Raw genomic sequence first — 7,616 nt, forward strand, 5'->3', positions numbered from 1 at the left:
AAATAGTTTAACAAATTTGAAATACAACAAATTGCCTTCACGGGAAATTATCTTTGCTGACAGAAACCGTTCTATAGGATCACACAGAAGTACTAGTATGTATAAATTACAATATGAAAGCCGATACAATAAACGAATTTGATTAATTTCTAAATGATGTTTTAAAGTTTAGATTTTGTTTTCTCAAAATGATCAATTTCTTAGTACTGAATATTACAGGTCATACGGTTAGTGTCACTTGGTACAAATCACAGTTAACAGGAACCAATAATGCAAATGACATCAACTGGTCAGTTAAAGTCCGTTCAGTGACGGAATGCTGTTACCAATGTTCCTTTAATTCCAAGTGCAGATCTTTTCAATATGAAACTAGAGCAAGATACTGTACATTGTTGTTTGCATCCCACCAGACAGGTCCATTTTTAAACAGCAGTGGAATTGTACATTACCGTGACTATCTAGGTAATATGAATACATGATATACAATACAGAAAGTATGTTGGAGATTACAAAAAACAATTACATCAATCAAAATACGAAACAACTTACGAAAAGTAAAGAGGCGATATAGGAAAGAACATGTAAAACGAAAATGAATAACAAAACAACAAAATATTATTGAAAGGTAAATTCGTTTGAATTCTCACACAAACTGTGTTGATCATGATAATTCAATGTCATTTACTTGTCACAAGAATGCTTTATATATACTATTTTCTATATCAAATAAAGAAAAACACTCAAATTGGTGAGAAACCTTTTTGTGCAAGCTCAGCTCACGAGAAAAAATGACATTGATTTACTTGTTCGATTTCTTTTCAAATTGTCCTCATCTGAGTCAACACATTGTTCGATATCGCCTTATAAATAATGATAGAAGAAGGAGTCTTTTTAGTTTACAAATATGAGTGAATATATATTCTAGTATGACGTGCTTCTTCTTTCCTAAACGCAGACTCAGAGTACAATATACCTCCCACTTTAATCTACATGTATAGGAATCTATTTGGAAACGATAAGCAGATTTTATTGTTTTAAAAATTGCAATTGAAAGAAAACTACTGAACTTTAATTCGTATTCGGATGCATAATAAAAAGAATTTATGTACAAGAGCTCGGAGAAATATACACATTCAAAATGAAATAAATTCCGCAAAAGTCCATGAAGTCTTCTGGTACGTTAAAGTCATTTCAGAACATGACATCATACAAACGAAAACATCAAAGCTGAAGGTTTTTCAGTTGCGCGAACCATCGAAATTCGTATCATATTATATTAAAATGAATTTGGGATGTAGGTGTTGTTTAATTTTCTATGCAATTGCATTATTTGCATATTAACTGAGTTCATCAAGTCAACATGGCGGCTCCTTAGTTTTGAAATATAAAACTTTGGATTTGACGATAGCTTACGAGAAAAACATGTAAATTAAAATTGGTAAATGTTGGGTTTGAGAATTAAAAGAAGAAAGCACATTTTTGCTAGCTGTTTTATATACAAAATAAGTCCTGCAAGCTACATATTTACCCGACAGGGAGTAAAAAAGAACATCTCAACACACCGCATACTCAACCTCGCTTCAGAATTTTAATTACCAAACTATTGCTATGAGAATCGCAATAATTCATGGAAGCCATATATTTGTTGTAAATTTACACATGGCCTGAGCCGTGATATTCGTTTATGCTAGCTAACCCTTGCTAACTGTCAGGATAGAAATCGAATATCACGGCCCAGACCATGTGTAAATGTCCAACAAATATATGATTTCCTTGATTTATTTCTTTATCAGCATATGATTTATTAATTGTCCAATGAGTGAAATGTACCAACAGGAGAGCAAGTTAGACTAAACAAAACACAAATTAAGCCGCACCATTAAAATATAACCCGCATTTTAGATTTACAAAAACTTTATACAAACTATGCAAAATGTGTTTTGAATTGTAGGATGTCCTACCGGATATGATCCTCTACCTTCAAGTAACGCTTGCGTAGCTCTACATACAGATTACAGAACATGGAATGATAGTTTGATGGCGTGCCAGAACGAAGGTGCCAACCTACCAATACTCGACACAGATACTCTGTTTAAGGAGTTTGTGGATTTTATGGATAACAAGGCTGTTGCTCGTAAGTACATCTGTTATTTTGTCATGAGGTGATCAAAATTTTATAATCTGATGGGGAAAAAGAAGGGGGGGGGGGGATGACATTCACAAAATTAATTTCTTAAAAAAAAAAATAGTTATTCCATTGATGGTTTGAAGAATGGAATGAGTGTTGAAAACTTGTGCAGGAAAAGTTTTAATGAATACTTGCCTTGAAATTTGCCTAAAAAATGATAAATTACAACTTGTATTCATATAAAATAAATGTTTCTGTAGAATCCCACTCGAGAATAGGTAATGCTTGTCCTGTGAAAGGAATTGTTGCTACGAACAGTTTTATATGTAAAGTCCATAAGAGTTAATATGAAAAATATTGAACGAAGATTCTGTAAGACGCTGCATAGTCCTAACGCTGGTATAGTATGTTTGGATAAGTAGTAAAAGTAGAATTTTCCTCAACGGATCAGTGTACTTCATTCAAGTTTTAGAGCATGTCACATAGTATTCATAAATATATGTACATGTACACTGCTTTTAATGTAAAAAAGGTGCGTCCTATAGCTATTTTCTATGTTCTTGATCGTACTTTATCATTGCTTATTTACAACAATCACTTTCTTCTTTTACAGCAGCCAGAGTTGCCGTTCATGGTAGAGTTATTAACAACATAGGATATTGGGGAAATGGCGGTATAATAGACATTTCGAAATTTTGTGTTTCTCAACCAGACGAGTTAAACATCCTCGATGTATGTCTATTTATGGATCATGTTAGCGAAGGGTGGTGTGGTTCACCTAATAATAGACTTGATGACGCTACATGTGACCATGAATCGTTACGAATTTGTATGCTTAAATTATAAGATGATATTCAATTCTGTTTTGCTGAAATATTTCTGTACTCCATGTTCTCTTTACAACAAAGTTATTTTTATTTTTATAACGGCATTATCTTAAGGTTAAGGTTAGAGTTGTGTTTCTGATATTGTTTAAAATTTCACCCTCGTTTTTATAAATTTTGAATTTACATTGTTATAGAGCAAATATATGTTCGTTGTTCTTTGTATGTAAACTAGTTTTTGTTATTAGTTTTTTGGTTAAGTTAAACCATTTTATAATGTGTCTTTCCATGTTGTTAAACTTTAGTATCAGGTTAGGGTGAATGTTAGCTTAAACAAGTTTATTAGTCATCATTAAAAATATATCACCATACAAAAATATATTATAGTAATAGAATTCGAAAGTAAGCTGTAAATAGCTTTTATTTATCAGTCTCCAAAAAGTAGAAAGAAACGAAATGACCCTCTCCTTCCCGTTCAAAAAAATATCAATCAACAGCAAGAAAAGTATAAAAAAAAGCAAACACATTTTTTATTAAAAATGGTAATGTTCGAATGAATAATTGTTCATTTAAAGAACTGTTGTTAACACTAAACCTATCATGTCATATTAGACCAATGGTATCAGTACCAGTGCTGTTTGTTATGACTTAAAAACCTTTAAAAAAGACAACAAATTCCTATTTTGTTTGAGTCTGACGAGTTGAATGGTTATGTATATTAAATATTTTGTTGGAACAGATTTATGCAAATAAACCGGAGCTCTTTGTCTTTGTCAAATCACTCCATGAAATTAAAAAAAAAATAACAAAGAGATTTGTCTGGTAACCAAAGACAGTTTTCTACTTAATGTGAAATAAAAACAAGATGAAAACTTTCAATAACATACAGTACCATTTGTTTATAATTAAACCTAGAATGAAATATAACATACTGTATAAAATTGGAACACTTTTTGAAAAGGTAAAGATTGTAAAACCTGCTAATAATGAATAGGTTTGATGATTGAAACAGGGAAGAGCATTGATTCTCTTTTTATGCATAATCTTTCGTCTGTTCTGTGGCATTTTAAATGTTTCAATTCATTGTTCATTCTGAATTGTAAATCAATTGACCAAATAGCAGTAAGAATAGAGTAGGTTCTGAATGGCATTTTATCAATACCATCATTAATTAATCAAGCTTTTGAAATACTGACTGATCTCGATAGATATCTGTTCAAAATCCACTTTTTTCTTTCGATTTTCTTTATTTTGTGTCGACACTATTCGTCAAATTGGTTAATTTATTAATTTGGTTATTTCGAAAATGTATCGTTTAGTTCGATATTTCTTTTAGATATAACAGGTAAATAATAGCAGAAATTGCAACTAAAAAAGAAAACTATGGCATACATGTACAGAATCTAAAGTCACCATTTCTAAAATATTTGACTAAAAACGAATAGTATAGACATCTGTAATAAAGATATCGATAACAATTTCGTTTTCTGTAAACTGTACTCAATATGCTCAATTTCAATAAACTCTATTAAACAAAGTAAATTAGTTTCTGTATTTGATATGCATTTTATTGTTATGTTTATAAAATACATGTATACTGTTATATCTTTAACAAAAGGAGATAATTATAGTATTTTATTTTTCCTGCAGTGATATAGAATAATTAAATTAATGTCAAACGAAACGCATCTAGATCATAAAGATAACTCTTTTGAAATAAGCAACAATCGAAGTGGAACCAAAAAATATGTTCAACCTGTGACAACTTTCTTCACTAATAAATATTTTAGATAATAAAACAAAGAAATAAAAGTTGCAAATTATTGTGACATAACATTTCGATTCATTTAATGGTTTGATATTTTATTTTTTTAAGTTTTAATTGTCTTTAGGGCTCTCCTTTCAAACATCGACTTTTCCCCCCATTTGATCTTTTCTTGGTTTCTATTTTGATAATTAATCTCTTTGACGACTGTTTCCACATTGTTCCTTACATGATTATACATAAACAATCAATTATAGAATAATATTGAGAATAATGGATGTTCTCATGCAATATGAGATTAACTGATTACTAAGTTAAAAACATGCTAATGTTCCCCTCCGTAGAAAAAGTAGACTACGCTCGAAAGAAATATACAACAGCTATGTTTTACATGTTAGAATGGCAAAAACGTCGTATCCCGTATTTGTTTCCAAACCCTCAGATGCGTTCTGGTTGTTTTTTGTTTTTTTTTGTCTGGAAACACGTTTTCTTTTTCTATTTGAAATTCTTCACACTCTTATAAGTTATTGCGAGTATTTCTCGATCGATACTTATTGACTTTCGTTTGTGTGTTAGGTATTTTGGTCATGACCATCGTTCTGATTAGGTAAGTCCTTGTACAGATTGCGCCTATAATGGAAGGTCCTACCACAAATATTAATGGTGGTTATACGAGGGTTGTGACGCAGACATATTAATTTGACGCTTTCGTATTTCTTTTTGTGATTGAACAAAATCACCTGTTGTATTCTCAAGACGCTCTATGATATTTCTGTCTGTTTTGCCTTTTCAACTTTACTATACACCACTTAATATAACTATCGTATAAGTCAAATAGCGACCTGTACATTTTTGTCATTCGCCCCATTGGTGATGGAAACTTGCCGCATTGATAAATTAAAACCTTTCATAAGATTGGATTTAAAATTTGTAGATACAAAGTCAAACAACCCTTTTGACATTCAGTACGTTATGATACACAAATGTAATCCAAAAATGTTGATAAAAGGTTCTTACAAATATGCTAATAACCTCATGTGAGTGGTCTCTTATCATTCAAATACTTTAAGACCTCTTCTAATTAATCATATGGTTTGAAGTTCTATAAATTCAAAAATTAATGAGTGCATTTGTTATTGCAAATCTATTAACTGGTAAAACGCAAAATCTCCATGTAATTAATGCGATTGATAAAATTTTATAATTGATGAGTAATGCTGAAATTACCAAAGACAGTTTTTATCATTGTGATCCTTTAGCGATTTAAGCATAATATAAAACATTGAAATAATTACAAACGTTTATTTGCATTGAAAAACAATAACATTACAGTTGACGATATGATAGACTTGTTTAATGTAAATGAAAAAAGCCAAATGCATCCTGTACACTCGTTTATGTTTGTGTTTCAACTGTATTTTGTTTACAAAGTTACGGACCTATTTTCATTATACAGCCTACCATAGTTCATGAATGTGACAATATATGAGATACTCGCAATTAGCTTTAAACAGAGATACATGTAGATGATTGACTTATATTCATTAATATGTGAGCGGAATGAGTATTTTGATACACATCACTCAATTACACAAAACAAATTATATGAATAATCTTCATTAGTACAATTGTAGTATATAAGACAATTAAAAGTGAGATGCCACTCCTCGACTCAATATTCAATATAAGTACCAATAAGGATGACAAAAGAACGTTCTGGTTAGTCAACAATGTTTGGACATGAGGACGGGTAGACTGCGGTATATAATGTTATGTTTGGAATGAACACAGTGTCCAAATAATGACATTTAAAGACCAATACCTTTGGAGTTTATATAAATACCATGAATACATATTTTGAAAACAGGTAGCTAACTTAAACAAATTCTAATACGAGTTTGATTTAAATATAAAAGATTCAAGTATATTTTATTGAAATAGTATTATGCATTTGTGAAACATGACAGTAAATCTGTCTCATAACTTTGAAACCACAAAATGACAGATTTGCAAATTCATAGAAAGCTTACTTAATTTGTTTAACAATATAAACGTTTAGATAAATGATTCAAACATGCTCTTGAAAGTGTGCAACTCGTTAAAAATTGCCTTAAAACAGGATGTTAAAGTCCCATTACTTACGGGGGCCTCGGTTGCCGAGTGGTCTAAGTAGTTACTACTGTACTCACTAGCCAGTCAACTCTTAGGATACATTCGACTTCAGTCTTAATTGACTAGGATTGTCAGTTTTCATATAGAAGATCAATTGTTTTCTCAGGGCATTTCATCAGTAAAAACTGGCTGCCACAAAATAGCCCCAAAACGGTGCTGCTTGAAAGTGGAATTAAAACATTAACAATCAACTAAAATCAAATCCCATTATTTCAGTATGATATATTAGAAAATTCAAATAAAAATGTATATACCCTACTTTCTTCAACCAAGTAGAAGTATAACACGTTGTGTAAATTGACCTCGAATTTACTCTATTTGTGGTCAACCTAACGAAGAATGACACCAGTCTCTTCGCGAAACACCCACAGCGATGTACAAACAAACAAAACATGTTGATAGTGTAATCAATACAAATGTAATCGACAAAAGTCCAAACAATTGAATTCAAGTACTTTCAAATTGGAAACAGTTCATTTAATCTGACAATTGAATTCACATTAATCTATAGCGACCAATCTAAAAAATCAGAATTGAAGTAGCCCCTCTTCTACAATTAAAACTCCATCAATTCGATCTATACCTTCTGTAATTGTTATACGACGTTAGACTAATGGATATACGCACTGCAATGAATGGACTACGTTATTTGATATTACTGCAGTCGATTAAGGACGTATATTATAAAGAAAAAGATGGTGTATGGTTGCCAATGAGAAAACTCTCC

General features: G+C 31.0%; 1 long non-coding RNA gene across 1 annotated transcript; it reads left to right on the top strand.

Moving 5' to 3' along the window:
* Window positions 1–222: 222 nt before the first annotated feature.
* On the top strand, window positions 223–3,409 carry LOC143081745 (uncharacterized). Its single transcript, XR_012980066.1, has 3 exons — window positions 223–462; window positions 1,952–2,134; window positions 2,742–3,409. It is a non-coding gene; the product is annotated as an uncharacterized LOC143081745 (long non-coding RNA).
* The last annotated feature ends 4,207 nt before the right edge of the window (window positions 3,410–7,616 follow it).

This window comes from Mytilus galloprovincialis, chromosome 7 (assembly GCF_965363235.1).
Source record: "Mytilus galloprovincialis chromosome 7, xbMytGall1.hap1.1, whole genome shotgun sequence".
NCBI classification, from domain to species: domain Eukaryota; kingdom Metazoa; phylum Mollusca; class Bivalvia; order Mytilida; family Mytilidae; genus Mytilus; species Mytilus galloprovincialis.